General features: G+C 37.4%; 1 long non-coding RNA gene across 1 annotated transcript in view; it reads right to left on the bottom strand.

Moving 5' to 3' along the window:
• Positions 1-20,413, bottom strand: part of LOC144455596 (uncharacterized) — a 43,750-nt gene extending 23,337 nt beyond the window's left edge. The window contains exon 1 of the long non-coding RNA XR_013484315.1: positions 20,298-20,413. This is a non-coding gene — a long non-coding RNA (uncharacterized LOC144455596). The remainder of the gene's footprint in view (positions 1-20,297) is intronic.
• Positions 20,414-22,232: the final 1,819 nt, after the last annotated feature.

Raw genomic sequence — 22,232 nt, 5'->3', positions numbered from 1 at the left:
ACTCATTTTTGTTTTGGTTTGGTTTTTGCTTATCTTTTTTGACCATTTTCCTTTCTTTTAAATTTGATCTGTGCTCCCAGGGTAGAAGGGGCTCTGTCTCAGGCTTCTTGCACCTGTGGCTGCAGTCTCTGGCTATTTATCTGATGCTGCACTGATGTTGCCCTGAGGTCCACAGGGACCCTCTTGTCTAGTGCTATATTCAGGGGGTGGGGTGGTGGGTGACTGGCAGTGCAGGAGGCCATAGAGGTCTGACAGCTTATCTGGTGTTGAGCTGGGGTCCTAGTGTTGGTGTCTGGTGTGTGCTGAGGCTACTGTGTTTTTTCTGCATTTCCCTGGGGCTGCACTAAGTCACACTGTAATTTGGCCATTGGCAGCTACCTGTTTGCCCAGGGCTATACTGAAGCATATGGAGGTCCTCAGAGATGGAGTCTGCCATTCCTCTAGCTATGCTAAGGCAAGTGGGGGGTCCTAATGGTGTCCTTAGCCTGCTCCACTGCACTCAGGATCACCTGCTGGTTTGCTGAAGTGGGGCTTGCTGCTGGCTTGCTGGGATGCGTTCTGTCCTGGACTGCCCTCCCCTTTCACCCAAGTGAGACAAACCTTTCCTGCCTGCCTTCCAAGTTTCTTGGGCTCAAAGATTTTTTCACCCTGTCTTTTTACTGATTCTGCTATTCCAGGATTTGTTCTGGGGCATTATTTTATGGTGGTTTGGAGGTAAATATGGGAGAGTTTTGGCAATTTACTTTTTACATCACAATCTTGGCACCTGGAACTCTTCAGAGGATTTTAAAAGAGGAGAGAAAAAAGAGAGTAAAAGGAACGCACTCATATGGAAAGGAGGAAAGAGGGGTGGAATTAGTTATTTTATTTAATTAGACTATGTGAGAAGATTACTACACAAACAAGGAGAAGGGAGCCTAGGCACCAGATGAATTTCACTCTTATCTGAAATGGACAATGTAGGTTCCAGACCATGGAATAAATCAATATCACAACAAAGTGAGTTACATGAATATTTTGGTTTCCCAGTATATATAAAAGTTATGTTTATACTATACTGTAGTCCATTAAGTGTGCAATAGTATTGTCTAAAAAAATGTACATACTCTAACTAAAAAAAACTTTATTGCTAAAAAATTCTAACCATCATCGGAGCCTTCAGTCAGTCATAATCTTTTTGCTTTTGGAGGATCTTGCCTAGACATTGATGACTGCTGAAGGTTGGGGTGGCCATAGCAATTTCTTAAAATGAGACAACAATGAAGTTTGCCACAGTGATTAAATCTTCCTTTCACTCAAACTCTTAGAAGCCATTGTAGGGTTACTAATTGGCCTAATTTCAATATTATTGTGTCTCAGGAAATAGGAGGGCCTGTTGATGAAGGCGTAAAAACTCATACAATGTTTCTCAATTAAATTTGTCATCTTATGTGAGTTAGGTTAGTGGTATCCCAAAATAACTACAATAGTAACATCAAAGATCACTGACCACAGATCATGATAACAGATATAATAATAATGAAGAAGTCTGAAATATTGTGAGAATTACCAAAATGTGTCACAGAGACATGATGTGAGCACATAATTTTGGAAAAATGAAACAAGATTTGCTTGATGCAGGGTTGTCACAAACCTCCAATTTGTAATAATAATAATAAAAAAAGAAATATCTGTGAAGTACAATAAAGCAAAGCATAATAAAACAAAGTATATCTGTATACGTTCTGGCATAGAAATACATCAGGGAAACAAGCTGGTATGTGGGGTGGTGCACAGAATGAGGGGCAGTGTTAAAAGGGAGAATAATACCAGAGAAGAAAAGAGTTGCAAGCAAAACAAACTCCTTGATCCTGAAGGACAGATTAAAAGGAACAAAAACCAAAACAGAATGAACTAGAATTTAAAGTAGTCACCATCAATTGGGGAGGACTGAACAAATTGTGATATACAAATATAATGGAATATTATTGCACCATTAAAAAAAGAGATGGTTTTCGAGAATCTTGTATAGTGTGAATTGATACAGAATGAAGTGAGCAGACCCAGGAGAACAATTTAAACAAGGACAACAGCATTGTAAAAAGAAACAACTTTGAAAGACTAAAGATTTCTGATCAATGCCCTCACCAGCCACATCTCCAGATGACCAAAGATGAAGCATGTTCCCACCTCCTAACAGTGAAATGATGAACTGAAGATGAAGAAAGAAACACACATTGTTGGACATAATCTTAATGTAGATTTGTTTGCCTTAACTAAGTTTATGTCTTACAATGTGTCAGGAGTAGGCCTGATTAGGCTAGGAACCTGATAGTTCAGGTTCAATGAGTAGATGAAATGGGGTCATTCACCAGTTTTAACAAAGGAGATTTACTTAGTTGCAGCATAGAGGTTTTTAGCAAAGATGCTCTGATTGCTGACAGGAGTGGGGAATCTGCAGACTTCTAGGTCCTTGAGTGTAGCCTTTTGACTGACTCCAAGTTTTAAAGGACAAATCCTTTTATTAAGGGGCTTTGTCCTGTGAACTTTGGATTCAGTCAAAGGGCCACACTTGAGGACCTAGAAGACCACATGTGGCGTCAAGGTTCCCAACCCTGCTAGCATTTAGTTTGGATAGACATGGTCCCAGTTGTTTCTACATGGAAAAATATCTAGTCAGAATGTCAGGATGTAGTGATTCATATGACATAGGATATCTGCCGAGTCTGAAGAATACCATTTTCATGTGTTTTAGCCTTGTTATGTCCTTAGATGACTAGGAAGCCATGTCAATTTATCCCAAAGCTACCAGGAAGTTGCCTGAATGGAGGTGTAGCTTGAACCCTGGCTCCTTGAACCATTCAAATATGAGGAACAGTTTTGTTACCTTTTAGGGGAAAACTAGCTTAACTTGTATATGAGGAAGGGAGAAAGAGAGGTGAACACCTCGGGTAGATTGCAGTCCTGTCACATAAGAAATTTTTTCTCTCAATTTTTGTATAGGAAGGGTTGCAAATGAGAGGTGAAGTTAACAATAGAAATGCCAAACCAATGAATATTTTTTTAAAATGCACAGCAGAAAACAGAAGGAAATTCAGAAAGAAGCATAAGTAAGCAGGACAGTTTTGAGAATAGCATGTGCAATTCATTATATACCATTTAAAAAACCAAGCAGTATAAAGTAAAGGTTCATGGTTACATATACAATATTTGTATTCATGTGTTCTACTTGTATTTGGAATTGTCTTTTTGATGTTGAAGTTCAGAATAAAAAATTTAAAACTATATGTGTCTATATAAAATATGTATATACATGTATAATGCATATATGTCTTTGTATATACATATACAAAGACATATATGCTTTGTGTTTTATATATGCATACATATGTGAGGGTCTGGGACTATGCATGTATGTGTTTGTAAATGTGCTCTTAAAATAATTGGAATTAGTTGAAATGGTAAAAATGGGGAAGAAAGCTAGTATATCTGCAAGGAAATTTTTTAAAAAATCTTAAATCACAGATACATGGCTTCAAATATTTTATTTTTCATGATCTTTTTGGCAATGGCTTGAAGAAATAATAGGTGGCAAGAATTTTGCACATTATTTTATTGATTTATTTGACCATTTGTTTGTTATTTTTAAAAAATCATCTCAAAACAATTTTGAATTTTTTGATTTGGGAAATGCATTCCAATTCACCTTCATAAGTGACAAAAACTGAATCCTTCCTTTTCTTGCCCCAAGAATAACTAAAGGGTAACTTTACCAATGAATAACCCTTTAATTAAAGAGTATATTGTTTTCTAGATTATAAAAGACTTGTGAAATAACTTTCATTTTACATGATTCAAAAAAAAAACAACAAAAATTGTACATTATGTACAAATAGCAGTGTCCTAGGTTATTAATATAGACTGTGAACTAAGTATGAATAAACATCACACAACTTAAATCTCCTTCCCTTTTTAAATGAATTGAAATTAACATGGCTCTTTGGGTTATGTTGGCTTCTTTGTTTTTGCACCTGCATCATAAAAAACAAAAACACAAAGACACCTGACAGCTCTGAGTATAGATTTCCTTAGTCAACATTTGTGCTCCAGAGCTTTTTTCTCTCTCTGTCTATCTCTTTTTGTCTCTCTGTCTCTGTCTCTGTCTCTTTCTCTCTCTCTCCGCCCCCCAAATGTTTGGGGGAAGTTTGGGGGAAGGGGGGGAGGCAGGGAATGGGAAGATAAATATCCAAAAAGCAGAGGATAATTTAACACTTGCAAAGAAATGTTCGGCTAGTCTCTCATAAAGTAAATTGGGTAATACCATGCTAAATTATTTGCATTTGCAAATGTGAATTTTCTCAAGCAAATATAATGGGGATACCTAAGTGCTCCAACTAAAGACTGAATAATGTCTAATATTTAGACAAAAGACACATGTCCAGCTAGTGTCAACTTTTTTAAGTGAAGAATAATTAGCTAATTGAAATATCACAGTTAGTATCTTGATATAGTCTACTAATCACCAAAATTAAAGTAAAAAAAAATAAACCTTTAAAGGCCAGGATGAAGGACTCTAGGAGAAAATTTATGCAGCATGGAGGGTTTAACAGCAATGGCCAAACTTATCTTTCTAGTTGAAGAGATGCTCAGACTTACTTGTAAGCTTATGAGAGTAACCAGGTGGCAAAGAATAAGAAAAGTTACTTCATGATACAGCTAGCTATAAGAAATCATTAAACAGCAGAAATGCCTAGGGATGGGAATGACTAGATACCTTAACTGCCCCATTGTGAGTCCCACACATCTTAAAGCACTGCAAAAGTATTTTCCTCATACTCAACAGTGCACATAGTACTTAAATGGTTGAGATTTCATCAGTTTGGGTATTCTCTTCAATGGCACAGATTGTGACCCATCTCTGCCCCCTCATCTTATGCAATTAATATCCAGATCCTCACAGAAATTTTACATAGGGTCTCCACCCAACTTTCTGGGGACTTTCCACTGCATATATTGCCTACTTGCTGTAGATACCTTCACATTTCTCTGATGGCACCTTATATCACTGCTCTTTTGTGACTCCTCATTTGTAACATGTGGCAGCCTGCTGATGCCCTCCATCTATCTTTTCATTGTCCTCTGGGTGACTATAAACTTTTATTCTTCAAAGATGATGGCATTCCATAACTTTCATCCAAACTACATTACCAGGAGAATATTGATGGTGAAAAGATAGGCCTTTGTTTTGGGGAGAAGTCATTAAAATAAAGTCACTGAAAGTATTATATAATTTCCCTAAGGCATTCCAGCTCCTCTTTTTCTTTTCTTCAACTCCAGGTGACTCATTTACTATCCATCACTCCTAATATCTGTTCAAGAATATATATAGAGAGATTAGATAGATACATGCATATATATAATATAAATGTATTTGTATTTATGTAAACACACATACACATGCATACTAATGGATCAGTTTCAAGGGTTGTACATTCAGTTGCATATAATAATATAAACTATAAGTATTCTTCACCAATCAACAGTTATTAAGCACCTACTATGTGCCAGGACTATACTAAGAACTAAGAATACAAAAAGAGGCCAAAGATAATCTCTGCCTTCAAGGAATTTATAAGCTATTGGGGATGATAACATTGCAAACGAACATACAAAGCAAGCTATATACTGGATAAATAGAAAATAACAGAAGGAAGTCACTGGAATTAAGAAGGATGGGGAAGACTTCCTGTTGAAAGTGGGATTTTAGTTGAGACTTAAAGGAAACCAGGGTCAATAGTAGGAGCCAAGGAGGGAGAGAATTCCAGGCATGGAGGGCAGCCAGAGATAATGCCCAGAGGTAAGAGATGGAGTGTGTTTTCATGGATTGAATAGGACTAGTCAGGGAAGATGTAATAAGACAGAAAAGACAGGAGAGGGCTAGTTTATAAAAGACTTTGAAAGCCAAACAGAGCAATTTGTATTTGATCCAGGATATGAAGCTATTGGAGTTTACTGAGGGTGGCCAAGGGGGGGAGGGTGTGACATGATTGGACCTGCATTTAGGAGGATGAATTGGAATGGAATGAGACATGAGTCTGGGTGACCCACCACCAGGCTGTTACAATAATTAAGGTATGTGTTAATGAGGGCCTGAACTAGAGTGGTAGCAGTGTCAGAAGGGAGAAAGAGGCATATAGGAGAAATGCTGTAAAGGTGAATTTCACAGGCCTTGGCAACATCTTGGAGATGGGGGGAGAAGTGAAAGAGAGAATCCAGGAATCCAAGATGACTCCTAGGTTATGAGCCTGAGGGACTGAGAGGATGATGTTGTCTTCTATAGTAATAGGGAAATTAGGAGGGGGGAGGTTGTTTAGGGGGAAAGACAATGAGTTCCATTTTGGATATATTGAATTTAAGATGTCTTCATTCATTTGTGTTTTATTTTTCTTTGTAATAGGCAGAATAATTTTGAGTGATTATGAATCATATTTAGAAGGCTTTATAATATTCAGAAGCTCGATGCATTAAATGCTTATTTAGGGATGATATCAGAAAACATCATCCCTAAACGAGGATTTAATGCCACTTCAATGGATTTAGGCTTTCACTGATGTAGCTATAATCTCCATATCTCCTAGAGTAGTATAATCCTTGGACACTTGAATAAGATCTCCCATAGATCTTCCTTGGATTATCTGCCCAACATAGTGCAGCCTTCCTCTGGGTCTTTTTTACATTTCACAGTTACTAATATGCACTAAGGTTGCCCTTCCCTCACTCTTAATATAAGATCAATCTCTCTCCCTCAATGATACACTAAGATGCCTTCCAGCTCTATTCTTTTGCCCAGTAATTTTATTAGTCAAAAGCTTTCAATTTTTATTTTTGCTCTTGTAATCCCAGAACCTAGCATAGTACCTGGTATAAAGTAGGAGCTCAATAAATGCTTGCTGAATTGAATTGAATTCTTGAAGGTATTTCACTATTAGGCTTATGCTAGGTTTATTAGAACTTGATTTTAGGGACTCGTTAATGGCTATTTTAATGGAATGGAATTGTGAGCTTTTTCAGTGCCATTAGAACAATCCAATTTACAAAAATCCAATACATTCATAATTTTTAGCAACACAACTATCAATCCCTTGTATGTAGGAGAATATTAATTGATGTCTTTTTAATAAAATAGGTAATGAATTAAGTTGGTGAATGAATGAACAGTAGTGACACAGATCTTTGCCTCAGTGACAGAGAGAGGCAGTAGGAAAGGTTGTTGTTTGTATTTTTCAGTGTGTTCTGACTCTGTTACCCTCATGGGGATTTTCTTGACAAAGATACTGGAGTGGTTTGCCATTCCTTCTCCAATTCATTTTAGAGATAAGGAAACTGAGATGAACAGGGTTAAGTGACTTGCTCGGGGTCACATAGCTAGCAAGTATCTGAGGTCAGATTTGAATTCAGGAAGATGTATCTTCCTGATTGCAAGCCCAGTGCTCTACATACTGTGCCTAGGACACATTCCCTCCCCCCCCCATCTAGCCCCACAGGCTTAGACTGCCTTTGTGACTAAATTCCTTTCTTTTTCCTACACTGTCCTTGATTCTAGTTCTATATTTTAAACTGATCCTTCCTAACCTTCCCTAATGATTTAAAAAATGTTGGGGTTGGGACAGGTAGAGTGAGATACTTGAAGCACAGTAATATGATTCGCTCCAGGCCATAAACCCTGTAGGCAGCCTCCTTCCATCCCCAAAATAATATACTTTTGTCCCAATGAATAGGAGATAGAGAAATTAATGGCACTGTTTCATTCTCTCTGTTGTTACATTTTTATTTTTTAAGATTTTATTTCTAAAATTTTAGCACATTATTATTATTTCATTAAATATTTTCCAATTACATGTAAAAATTTCCAGCATTCATTTTTTTAACATCTTGAGTTCCAAATTCTTTCCCTCCTTACTTCCCACACTTTGCCCCTCCTTGAGAAGACAGGCAATTTGCTATTAATTGTACATATGAAGACATGCAAAATATATTTCCATATTTTGCATGTTGCAAAAGCAAACTCAGACAAAAAGAAATAGTTTAAAAAAAAGTATGCTTCAATCTGCATTAAGAGGTCATTAGTTTTCTCTCTGGAGATATATAGCGTTTTTCATCATGGATCCTTTTGAATTGATCAAAGTAACTAAGTCTTTCACAGTAGATCACCCTTACAATATTGCTATTACTATGTAGAATGTTCTCCTGGTTCTACTTACTTCACTTTGCATGAATTCATACAAGTCTTCCTGGGTGTTTCTGAAACTATACTTCTTGTCATGTCTTATAGCACAATAGTATTTCATCACAATCATATACCATTACTTGTTCACTCATTCCCCAATTGATGGCATCCCCTTGATTTCCAATTCTTTGTCACCACTATAAATATTTGTGTACAAATAGGTCTTTTTTTCCTTTTGATCTCTTTGGGATATAGAGTCAGTAATGGTATTGCCGAATTAAAAGGGCACAGTTTTATAGCCCTGTGGGCAGAGTTCCAAACTGTTCTCCGGGATGGTTGGACTAGTTCACCAACAGTGTGATCCTTTCCTGTTTTTTGACCTCCAGCATTTGTCATTTTCCTTTTCTGTCACATTAGTCAATCTGATAGGTATGAGTTGGTACCTCAGAATTGTTTTAATTTTCATTTCTTTAGTCTGTAGTGATTTCAAGCATTTTTTAATGTGACTATTGATAGCTTTGATTTCTTCTTTTGAAAACTGCCTGTTCATCTCCTTTGACCATTTACAATTGGGGAATGGATCTTTAAAAAAAAAAGGCTTGGTTTCCTATATATTTGAGAAAGGAGGCCTTTATAAGAGAAACTTGCTGAAAAATGTCCCCCAGTTTCCTGTTTTCATTCTTTTTAGTTTTGTTTGTGCAAAAGCTTTTTAATTTCATGCAATCAAAATTAACTATTTTACTTCCAGTGATCCTCTCTATCTCTCATTTGATCATAAAATACATGTTTCCATGCTCCCTTGGGTGGGATCTAGACCCCAAAAAGGAAAAACCCTGGACTTTCCCACAAGGCCAAATCTCTGGCTTTCCCCTGGGGCTATAATCCCATCAATTGGCCTTACATTGTGGCTATGCCCAATCTCCCAATTCTCTGTTACCCTTACCTTAGCCTAGCCCTCCATTGTCTTACCTCCCTATGGCCACTTCCCACTCTTAATCCTATCTAGGCTCCATTCTCCCTTGGCCATGTGGTCCAGGTCCCTGGTGTTCTATTACCTCACAGTCCCCCCAGACTACTTGATCACTGCTAGATCCCTCCCACAGTCTTTCTGTATATAAGGTCCATCTTGTCTCCATTAAGGTACTCAGATTCTTATAACCTAGCCAATAGCTCACTAATGTTCAGACTCCTTAAGAGTCTGCCCAATATGATGAATGTTCTAATAAATCTTGTCTTTATCTGAAAGAAGGCTTGGGTTGAATTCTTTCAGGAAGGACCCACATGTTGTGATTGTGGGGTCCCAGCACCCTTAACCCCTAAACCTCAACACTTAGGATATCACCTTTTATGTCTAAATCATTTATCCATTTTGATCTTATATTGGTATATAGTCTGAGATGTTGGTCTATGCCTAGTTTCTGCCAAACTGCTTTCCAGTTTTCCCAGCATTTTTTGTCAAATGGTGAGTTTTACCCCCAAAGCTTAGATCTTTTGGTTTATCAAACACTAGATTGCTATAATTATTTACTACTTTGTAGCTAATCTATTCATCCATGATTCTATTTCTTTTTTTTTATTTTTAGGCGATTAAGTGATTTGCCTAGGGTCACACAGCTAGTAAGTGTCAAGTGTTTGGTCTGAGGCCAGATTTGAACTCAGGTCCTCCTGACTTCAGGGCTGGTGCTCTATCCACTGCACCATATATCTGCCCCACATGATTCTATTTCTTAGCCAGTACCAGATTGTTTTCAATGATTACTGCTTTGTAATATAGTTTGACAGCTACAACTGCTAGGCCACCTTTCTTTACATTTTTTTCATTGATTCTCTTAATATTCTTGACCTTTTATTTATCCAGATGAATTTTGTTATTTTTTTTTAATTCACCCTATAAAATAATTCTTTGGTAATTTCATTGGTATGGCACTGAATAAGTAAATTAATTTAGGTAGAATTGTTTATTTTCATTATACTGGCTTGCCTACTTGTGAGCAATTAAAATTTCTCTAATTGTTTAGAACTAATTTTATTTGTGTAAAAAGTGTTTTGTACATGTGTTTATATAGGCCCTGAGTTTGTCATGGCAGGTAGACTCCCAAGTATTTAAGTTGTCTGCAGTTATTGTAAATGGAATTTCTCTTTCTATCTCTTGCTGCTGGTTTTCATTGGTAGTTTATAGAAATGCTGATGATTTATGTGGGTTTATTTTATATCCTGCAACTTTGCTAAAGTTGTTATTTGTCTCAACTAGCTTTTTAGTTGGTTCTCTCGTGTTTTCTGAGCATACCATCATGTCATCTGCAAGGAGTATACTTTTGTTTCCTCATTGCCTATTTTTATTCCTTTAATTTTTTTTTTATCTTATTACTATAGCTAGCATTGCTAGTATATCAAATAATAGTAGTGATAATGGACATCCTTGCTTCACCCAAGATGTTATTGGGAAGGCTTCTAGTTTATCTGTTACAGATAATGTTTGCTCTTGGTTTTATAGAGATACTACCTATTTTCTTATGAAAGGCTCCCTTGATTCCTATGTTTTCTAGGACTTTTGATAGGAATGGTGTTGTATATTGTCAAAGGCTTTTTCTGCTTCTATTCATATAACCATATGATTTTTGCTGGTTTTGTTATTGATATGGTTGGCTATGAAATAGTTTTCCTATTTTTTAACCAGCACTGCATGCCTGGTCTAAATCCCAGCTGGCCATAGTATATGAACTTTGTGATACATTGCTATAATCTCCTTGCTAGTATTTTATTTAAAATTGTTGTATCAATATTAATTAAGGAAATTGGTTTATAATTTTTTCTTTTTTTGTTCTCCTCAGTTTACATATCAAAATCATATTTATGTCATAAAAGGAATTTGATAAGACTACTTCTTTACCTATTTTTTCAAATGGTTTATATAATATTGGAATTAGGTGTTCTTTAAATAATTGGTAGATTTCACTTGTAAATCCATCTGGTCCTGGGGCATTTCTTTTCTTAAGGAGCTCATAGATGGCTTGTTCAACTTCTTTTTATAAGATGGGGTTATTTAAGTATTCTATTTCCTCTTCTGTTAAACTGGGCACTTTATATTTTTGTAAATATTCATCCAATTCACTTAGTTTTACTGACATGTAACTGGGCAAAATAACTCCAAATAATTGTTTTGATTTCATCTTCCTTGATGGTGTATTTACCCTTTTCATTTTTGGTACCAATAATCTGGTTTTCTTCTTTCTTTTATTTAATCAAATTAACCAATGGTTTCTCTATTATATTGGGGTTTGTCACCATAAAACCAGCTCCTAGTTTTATTTATTAGTTCAATGGGTTTTTTTTTTAACTTTCAGTTTTATCAATCTCTCCTTTGACTTTCAGGATTTCCATTTTGGTGTTTAACTAGGAATTTTAATTTGTCCTTTTAATAGCTTTTTTTTAGCTATTAGATCTGCCCAAGAAATAGATCTGTTCTTTCTTTTATTGATGTACATGTTTAGAAATAGAAATGTTCCTCTAAGTACTGCTTTGACTGCATCTGACAAATTTCGGAATATTGTCTCATTTTTGTCACTCTCTTTAATGAAATTATTGATTATTTCTATGACTTATTATTTGACCCACTTATTCTTTAGGATTTGATTATTTAGTCTCCAATTAATTTTTAATCTATACTTACACAGCCCTTTGTTGAAAGTAATTTTTATTGCATTATCATCTAAAAATGATTCTTTTAATATTTCTGCTTGTCTGCATTTGGTTGTCAGGTGTTTATGCCTGAACGTATGGTTAATTTTTGCAAAGGTGTAACTAATAGCTGAGAAAAAAGTATACTCCTTTTTATCCCCATTCAGTTTTCTCCAGAGGTCTATAATATCCAACTTTTCCAAGATTCTACTGAGGGGTTGGAAGTTTTCTGTGCTTCCAAGGTGGTGTGATTTGGGGAGAGATGTGGCCACTGCTCTCCCGGTCTGCACTCTGGTCCTTAATCAGGAAGGGCCCCTGTTCCCTAGGGGTCACAAGTGATACTTTTCCTCAAGGTCCCTGAACCCTTCTGACTGAAAGCAATACTGTTCCTCAGGGCTCCCACTCTCTCTTGACTGAATGTGCTCATCTCTATCTTAGCAGATTGTGGAGGTTTTGTGATTGATCATTAAGAAGTTTTGAAACACCTCCTTACAAGCCTGGTCACTCCCTTTTCCCACTCCCTTCCCTTGAATCAAGAGGGTATCTTTGTTAACCCCTCTCATAGGAGAAGAGAGTATCACCCTCTCCAACCCCCACCTTCGAATTTGCCCTCCCCCATTTGGCAAAAGGAAGAAGTGGGGAGCAGCAACAGCTACAATAGCCTTGGGTCCAGGGGCAACCTTTGCCTGGAAGCATCACCCAGGTTGGGCACATCCTGCTCACCCCATCACCCCTACTCAACCCCCAGCAGCTGTGGGGAGAGAGGGAAGGGGGATGAGTCAAGGTAAAGAAGCTAGCCAATCTCTGAACTTGGGTAAGCCCACTCTTTTAAAGTTGTTGTTTTAACTGTTAATTAGAGTGTTGATTCTCTGTGTAAAGTAATTTGGAAATGCATTTAACAAAACTGAAGTCACCTGATTGGTAATGGGTTTGTTTCAAGCTTCAAATTGGTAAACTTTTTGTATCGATTATGTCAAGCAACTTTTCATAATTTGGTTACAGCTAAAACAATTTGGCTATTGATGGTTATTGTTTTAATGTGTAAACTTGCCAAAAACTTGTTTGGATTATGGCTTGCTGAGAATTTACAAGCATATAGAAATTATCTCTAACAATTGGCTTTTTACACCAGGACAAATTTAAATTTGAGATGTAAACCAGGAAAAGTTTTTCCTAAGTTGTGATTTATGAAACTTGCTGTTTGAGGTAAAAGCTCATGGGACTGTAAATGATTTTATTTGAGTTATCTGATGGATCATAATAATCCATTGATAATCAATAATTCACCATCTGAGAGAAGTGCCACAAGCTACTCAGACAATGTGATACTGGTGGGAAGTCACCATTGGGAAAAGCTGAGAAGACAATTTTAGCCTCAGTCTAAGATGGGATCCTCCTGGCTCAGTTTCCCATTATGTTCCTTTGAAAAGGAATGCTACCCACCTGGCTTTTTCTGAGTCTGGCTATGAGGTGATTTGATACTGCATGTTGGAAAACTGTGAATTATCTGAATTCAAGCAGAGCTAAGGATGTTTTATCCTGAAATATGCAGACCTTAAATCTTGTCCCTGCTTTATTCTTTTATAGCAAATTTCTATAGTGAGAGCAAGTAGACAGCAAAAGATATAAGCACAATGCAAGTGTGTGAGATCTTGCTCTTTTGACCTGAATGTGTAATCATTCAATAGCCCCAAACAACTGAAATTAAGTCAGAAACATCTTCAGTTTGGTTTGGGGAGGAAAATTTCAGTGATAATTGAAGTGAAAGTCATTCTCTTGGTGAATTCATTTGTGTAACTATTGAACCCAGGGGTGGGAAAACTTCTACCTGCAAAAGTGTTACTTCAACTTTCCAAAAAGTAGTAAGGTCAGATAATCCTGCAGGTCAAATGTAAATTATTTTAAATGTGGCTCTTACACTTTTACTTCTCCCTATATCTGGGCCCTGCAGTCTTTTATGTCAGATTTGTGCCTTCCAGACTACAGGCCATTCACAGTTGGTAGCAAACAGTGGGTACCAGCCAATGTCCCCCCACCCCCCTTGAGGCTGGGACAGCTCTATGCCCCTTGCCAGCAGGAAGCAGTTCCAGAAGCCAAGACCTTTGCCCCTCACACCAAAAGAATTTGGATCCCATTTGTTTGAGGGGGGAATGATGGGGGTGGGATCTGAACCCCTAAAAAGAAAAGACAATTCTTTGGGATCTGGACCCAAAATGGAAAAGCTCTGCACTTTCCTACATGGCCAAATCTCTGCTGTTTGCCTGAGGCTATAATCCTATCAACTGCCTTTCATCATCACCTACCCTCAATCTCACAATTCTGTTACCCTTAACCAAGCCTAGCATTCCATTCTTTTACCTCCCTATGGCCCCTGGCCACTTCCCACCTTAATCCTATCGAGGCTCTATTCTCCCTTGACCTTGTGGTCTAGGTCCCTGGTGTTCTATTACCTCACAGTCCCCCTAGACTATTTGACCACTGCTAGATCCTTCCCACAGTATTTATGTATATAAGATCCATCTGGCCTCCATTAAGGTGCTCAGATTCTTAAGATCTGGCCCACTTGCATTAGCTATACAAATGCTTAGATTCCTTAAGAATCTGCCAATATGGCAGATTCTTTAAATCTCACCCACCCCCATGTTCTAATAAACTTTGTCTTTGGCTGAAAAAAAAAGAAAAATAATTATTGGTTCAGTTGAGAAGTCCGCCTTCTTTCATTAAATGGGCTGGGGTGGATCCCTACCCTTGTAGACCTATGGAAAGAAATCTTGACAGTAGAAATAACCCGTTGTACTATCTTCTATTTACCAATTCATATTATCCTGCCACTACAGGTATTATGCAGAAACCTGATTGATATCAATTCTGCTGCTTAGGAAATTATTCTTTTGGTCCTAGTTTGGCTACCTCATATTTTAGAAACACACACACACACACACACACACACACATTGAGAAGCAGACTAGGATAATGGATAGACTGATAGAATTGGAGTCCAGAAGATCTGGTCTCAAATGTTTCTGAAGCTTACTCTCTGCATGTGATTGTGGCCAAGTACCTTAATGTCTCTGAGTCTCAGTATCCTCATCTATAAACTGGGGATATTAATATCTTTTTCCTAGGATTGATGTGACTATAATGTATATAAAATGTTTTGCAAACCTTAAAGTGCTATTCAACTGTAGTTTATTATTATTTTGGAATTAATTTTCTTAGCTAGTCAAATTAGAATTTCATTAGATTTAAACTAGCAAATATTTTTACAATAAATTTATAACAAAGAAACATGGAGGGAATGATTTAAATGATGGAAAATCTATAACTTCTCAGAAACTGAAAAAAATATGACTGTCGTTTTTCTTAATTTACTAGACAGGTAAAGTGAAAATGTATAATTCACTAAACTGAACAAAAAAAATCACTAACAATTGGTGTCGAAAAAGTTACCTTCACATCAGAGGTAAATTAATTTTGCCACTGTAATATCATTCTATTGTCATATTTTCACTTATCACTTATTCAAAAACATCTATTTTTCCTTTCTAATGCTTCATTGCTGAGATAATTGAACTTAGCAGTTTTTATTTCAAGTTTATATTACTTAAAAATCTGTGTGCATTATTACAAGGAAAGGGCAAAGGGAGAGATGGCGCTTAGCTCTTATGGGGTATGATTACATTGGCGCTCACAATTGATTACAGCGTGATAACCTATCTTTTTCTAGTCATTACCCTCTTCATTTTATACCAGTACTTCCAGCTATTAGGCTGTCTTTATTTGGGAGGCACAAAGGGAAAAGACCAAAGAGAATTTGAAAAATAATATTTTTCTTGTTTTGATATTTCAATTTTATGCAGGTTTCCAAAAGCAGAACTGTCTAAGGTATACTAAATATTCATTAGGCAGTTTAGCTTTTACTAAGTTCTAAGTGAAAATGACCCAGCAAAATAAAATTGAAATTTCATAGAGTACTTTTCAAGTATGATTTTAAAACATACATTAAACAAAATCCATTCATTTGAATGCAAGTCTGTCCCTTTCTTTCAAATACATACACACCCTAGGGTCTATTATGCTTTTTATTCAGTGCTTCCAAAATACATGATGTGGATCAAATAAATAGTTCAACAGCTTTCATAGGTAAATAATCTTATGGTTTGGTCTATCTACAAACCTCTTGTGCTATATCTTTGTGTTACCCAACAGTACAAAGGTTAATGCAAATTTCATTTGAATTAGCAGTCTGGTATTCAGGTAGAGTATTCTGCATTCTTTTCAGTTGGTAGCAATGAAGCTCAGTAGAGCATCTGAATCCAATATAGCACCTTTTGGGTTTGTACTAGAAAAGCCAAGTTTGCTGTTGCTGTTTAAAGTAGCATTGGCCACTGCTTCCTGGTAGATGAATACTCCCTCACTACCAATATAAGTATCATGCCTTTCGAGTCTATATAAAGTACATGAAGGATTTGTGATCCCAAATGAGTAAATGTTGTGCTGATGCATCCAATTTAATTCAATAAATATTAATTAAGTACCTCTACTATGCAAAGCATTATAGGTAGGCCCTGGAGAGACCAAGGTGAAAAAGAATATAATACTACCCTCACTGAACTTGTAGTTTAGTCAGGAAGAGGGAAGGGATACTTGGGGCACAAAGATATTTTCAAATTTGAAATTTCAAAATTTTACAATCTGAGATGAGAGAATATTTTGGAAGGAAGGAATTGAGGAAAGCTTAATGACATAACTGAGTCCTGAAGGGGAAGGAAGTTCTGGGCACAGAGAAGAGCATAGATTGATAAATAGAGGTAGAAGCCAGCAAGTCTAGATTTCTCCAGTTGGGCTGAGCCATAAAGTTCATCACCAGTCATCTTGGTTTTTATCTTCCCACCGGACTTCTATGACTCTGGAGAAGAGAGTGAAGTTGATGACTTTGTGCAACTCTGCCTCATTTAAATCCAATTCCCAGACAAGTGAAGACATCACCCTCCTGATGCCACTGGTCCTCTTCAAACACAATGAAGGTGATTAATGTGAAATAAAGCTAGAAAGGAAGATTGAAAGCAGGCCATGGAGAAATTTAAATGCCAGCCTAAGAAGTTTGTATTTTATCCAAGAGTCAAACAGGAAGCCACGGACAGTTTTTGAACAGGGGAGTGACATGTCCTAATATGTATATTAGGAAGATTATTTTGGCAGCTGTGTGAAGAAAGGAAGAAAGGAAAGGACTGGAGACAAGGTAGAAGGCTGCTGCAGCAGTCATATAGAAAGTGATAAGAGCCTGAACTGGGATTGTAGCAAATGTCGGTGGAGAGGAAGGGACAGGCACAAGATATGATAGATGTAGTATAGATTAATCACCAAGCACTTATGAATTACCTACTATGTGCCAGGTACTATGAAAGAGGGCCTACCATTAAGGATCTGTAATATACAACTATATTAAAATAAGTCTATATAAGAAAAAATATAAGGTGTTTTGAGGTAGAGGACACACAGCTGGGAAATGGTGATCAGGAAAAGCTTTGTGTAGGAGGTGGTGTTTGAGCTGAGCTTTGAAGGAAACTAGGGATGCTAAAAGGCAGAGACAAGAAGGGATATATTCTAGGCATGGGAAACAGCCTAGGCAAAGGCTCAGAGACTAGAAATAAACAGATGTAGATTGTTTAAAAGAATCACACTACTAATGTTTAGTAGAAAATTAATCAAAAACTACAAATTTCATCTATCTTTAAGACTTTCTAATTTGGTGTCCTGTTTCCATCTCAAACCTATCATGGCTCATATAGAATGTTTTGCATTCTTCTTAAGTCCTCCAAATTCCTTTCATCATGGCAAAATTGTGTCCTGCTACCAAAACATTGGGATGGTTTTTTTTCACCTCTTTCCCTTCAATATGTCAAACTGCAGTCATTTATTTTTCCATAGAATCACTGGAATCATCTACCCATTCCTTCCTAACCACTCTACTAAATCCTTTTTCTAGGCCTAGCTAATTCATAGCTGGGCTTCTGTAGCCACCTTTATATTTTTGCATCCTATAGCCTCTGAATATTACAAAACATTCTCAGATAATTAAATGAGTTGTCCATGACTCCTTCAACAACAATAATAAAAGTTAACTTTGTATAGTGCTGAAAGGTTTCCAAAGGATTTTACATATATTAACCTATTTGTTCCTCACCCTCTGCCCCTATGAGGTAAGGGGCATTTTACAGATCAGGAAACTGTGGCTGAGAGTGATTAAGTGACTTGCCCAGGGTCACACAGATAGTAAGGGCCTGAGGTGGGATTAAGACTTTCTTTCTTACTACAAGACCAGTACGATGCATTCCACCTTGCTGCCTCAACCATTTCACCATCCAAGTCAAATTGTATTGTTTTCACACTCCATCCATTGTACCCTATCTATACTCAAATATCCTATAATCCATGCCCTCTGCTATGGCCAGGTCAACTTTCTTACAACTCTCTTTCTTGCCTCATAGCATTTGCAAAAATGTTCCCAATGTAACAGACCAATCTTTTCCCCCCTTTTTACCTTACTGTATTACTCCCTTTCTTAAAATAAGGATAGAGAATGAACCTGGGATTTCACTGACACAGGAAACTGCCACTTAAGGAAACTATCCCCTACCTATGCAGGTCAGAACCTTCTCTGAAACTTTTTGTCTTAGAGAATTGCCTATAGTACCAAGAAGTCAAGTGACTTTGCTGTGGATCACATAGCAATTATGTATAAGATATGAGACTTGTGTCCAGGTCTTTTTCATTCCAAAGCTAGATCTCTATCTACTAAGGTAGGCTGCCTCTCCCCAAGCATCTTTCCCTAATTAGCCTAACCTAGGGGTGGGGAACCTGCAGCCTGGAGGCTATATGTAGCCCTAATGTACAATATATTTTTTTTTAAAAGAAAAAAATAATTTGTTTGGGAACTTCCACTCTTCCCCTTAAAAATAATTGAATATGGCAGTGTCATATACCTAAAGTTGGGTGTTCTCATAAGAAATAGAGACACCAGGTCAACAATTATATCCATTATTCTTTATATCAGTCAACAACTTTTTATCAGCATCAGCCATGTCCTAATAATAGATAAAGGGCACAATGGGATATGCAAAAGATGTATGATATGACTCTAGGACTTTAAAATCTAGTCAGAACATGATAATATACACAAATCTAACAGCAAAGTAATAGGAATTAAGTTTAAGTATCAAATGAGTAGTACAGGTCATAATTCTATAGGATTTCAATATGAAGACTTGAGTGAAACCACTCCAGAAAAGATTTTCTGCAGGAAGTAGGTAACACCTAATGTAGGCTTTGAAGGATGGGAAGGACTTGGATAAGCAGTGAAGGAATGAGAAGAGCATTGTTATGTTGGAGAAGGGGTTTCTTAACCTAGGATCTTTGAACTTTTTAAAAAAAATCTTATTTTTCTATATTTCAACATATTTGGCTTCCTTTGCACTCTATGTATTTTATTTCATGTATTTAAAGCATTCTTCTAGGAGAGGATGAAAATAATAACAATTATTTATATGGGAAGATGACGGAGTAGGTCAGAAAATTCCAAGTGCTCAAGATTTTCCACACAAAAGAGATGCAATAGTGCCCCAGGACAAACACAGAGTGGTAAAAATAAATAAGGGTAGGGACAGAACAAGGGTCTTCCTGGGGGAAGCTGAAGAAAAATCTCCAGATGAAGTTTGTTTCCTGTGAAGAGTAAACACCTCCAGGCTAGGTCCCCTTAAACAACAAGCTTGCTGACAAAGATCGCCAGACCCAGCTGTGCTGAGGAGACTTGGTGTGGGGGAGAAGGAACTACCACATGCCCAGTAAGTGCAGAAGCAGTGGGGCAGGGATGCCACTGGCTATGGGAACTTACGGAGGCTAGAGATCTTGGTTTCAGGTCCAGGTCAGAGGGCAGGACTGAAGGAGGACCTAAGGACAGAGGCACCACCCCCTATGCCCCAGGACTAGAGGTGATTATAAAAACTAAGTTACTACAAAAACCAAAATTTTTAAATACACAAGCAAAGAGAAAGAATTCAACCATACAGAGTTACTATAGGAATAGAGAAGACAGGGATTCTGCTTCAGAGGAGGATACTGAAGCAAAGAAACCTTCTTCTACCCCAAAGAGTTATGCCCAATTGTCAGTTGTTCAAAAAGAATTCATAGAAGAACTTTAAAAAGATTTTAAAAATCAAATGAGAGAGACTGAGGAAAAACTAAAAAAAAAAAAAGAACAATCTAAGGAAAACAAGAAGATTATGAAAAGAAAGTCAACCAATTACAAAAGGAGATCCAGAATCTTAAAGGAAGAAAACAACTCCTTGAAAATCAGAATTGGGCAATGTAACAGTCCTTGTTTCTTGAGGAGGGCTGCCTGGGTCATACTCACCTGCACCTGCAGTCTTCGGGTGTCCCAGAAAAGGAAGGAGTGGAGCCAACAGAGAGATGTAGTTTCAAAAGGTTTATTCAGCCATTCTCTCAAGTGGGTAATCAACTACGCAGCTACCCTACTCGCTACTACTACCCCCCGCGCTGGACCTGCCTTCAGCGTTTTATATGTTTTACTCATGGGAACATACCCCAATGTAACAGTGAATAAAGCAACAAGGTTTACATATCTTTACCAATAGGCAACACCGAGCATCTTTCCCATGTGAATAACAACCAAAGTATCCACAAGTACATTTCTTCGCAACATTATCCTGACTGTGTCCTTCTCCTGTGCTGTTCCCGTAAAACACCAAGTACTTTTCTTTCCTGGAATGTTCCCAATACTTGATACTTGAACTATCAATACTTGATACATAAGTTAGCAATGCTTGATACATCTTTGTGCTAGAGCTGACTGTGCTTGAGCTAGCAACATTGTGTTATAGTTTGAGCTTGCCTAGTATCAGAGTTCTGCTGATTGGGGAATGCAAGGTCCATGGACGGAGAACCAAGCCAGGATATTCTGCACATGTACTAACACCCGAGAGGGGCCTTCGCCCATCAGTGAAGTCTCATGAACAGCCTGTGGTCCTCAACATCCTACAGATCCCTAACAGGGCAAGGGGAAACCAGTGAAATTATAAGAGATCAAGAAATAATAAAATATAAAGAACGAAAAAATAGAAGAAAATGTGAAACATCTCATAAGAAAAACAACTGATCTGGAGAACATATCAAGAAGAGAAAACATAAGAATAATCAGACTACCTGAAAGCTATGACAAAATAAAAAAGAATTTTGATACAATAATACAAGAAATAATTAAAGAAAATTGTCCTGAAGCATTAGAACAAGAGGAGAAAGTAGAAATAGAAAAAAAAATCCACCAATCACTACCTGAAAGAGATCCTATGAGGAAAACCCATAGGAATATTATAGTCAAACATCAAAACCTCCAGCTCAAGGATAAAATAATATGAGCAACAAGAAAACAAAAATTTACATGAGGTGGGGCCACAATTAGAATCACACGAGATGTAGCAGTGGTGACACCAAAAGACCAAGGTCTTGGAACACTATATATTGAAAAGCAAAAGAACTGGAGTTACAGCCAAAAATATCATACCCAGCAAAACTAAGCATAATCCTGAATGGAAAAAATAGACATATAATGAACTGTCAGACTTTCAGGAGTTTGTTAGGGAAACACACACACACACACACACACACACACACACACACACACACAAAATCCTGAACTTAATAGAAGATTTGACACACAAGAGCCAAGAGAAATAAAAGGTATACACCAAAGACTAATAAGAAGTGACTCAATAAGGACAGACTATTTACTTTTTATGTATGTAAAATGTAAAAATTATGTCTAAGATTGTTATTAGTAATTGGGTAGTACTTAAGAAAGATTGAGGTAGACCTGAGTATGATAATGATGGGGTGTTTGGGTGCTTGTGCTTGTACTTGGACTCCAATTTCTCCCTAATCTCAGAAACACTGTCTCTGACAACCACTCCCCAGCCCAAGGACACTATGCCTAGCAGTTATTCATGCATGGGCCCCAGCAGGACCCTTATCTCTCTTCCTGGTCCAGCTACACAAAGCTGGCTGAGAGAGTGCTAGGCTGCTCAGGCCCCAGCCCTCAGATCATGTCTCTGGAAGCCTCCCAATTCCTTAGTAAGTTCTTGTCTTGTGAGAAAGCTTCCCCTTGTTGCAGCGCATTCTCTCATCCAGACAGAGGGAGAGTGGTGCCTTGCCTAGCCCAAAGAGTTTTGTCCTTGGCCAGCCTAAGGACTCTTCCTCCTGCCAGACTACAAAGATCCGTACCTCTGTCATCTCCCTCCCTGTCCAGTATACTCCCTGTACTTTCCCATCCATA

This window comes from Phascolarctos cinereus, unplaced genomic scaffold (assembly GCF_003287225.1).
Source record: "Phascolarctos cinereus isolate Bilbo 61053 unplaced genomic scaffold, phaCin_HiC Scaffold_2;HRSCAF=192, whole genome shotgun sequence".
Lineage (NCBI taxonomy): Eukaryota > Metazoa > Chordata > Mammalia > Diprotodontia > Phascolarctidae > Phascolarctos > Phascolarctos cinereus.
The sequence above is the reverse complement of the archived record's forward strand: the minus strand, read 5'-3'. Positions and strand labels throughout refer to the sequence as shown.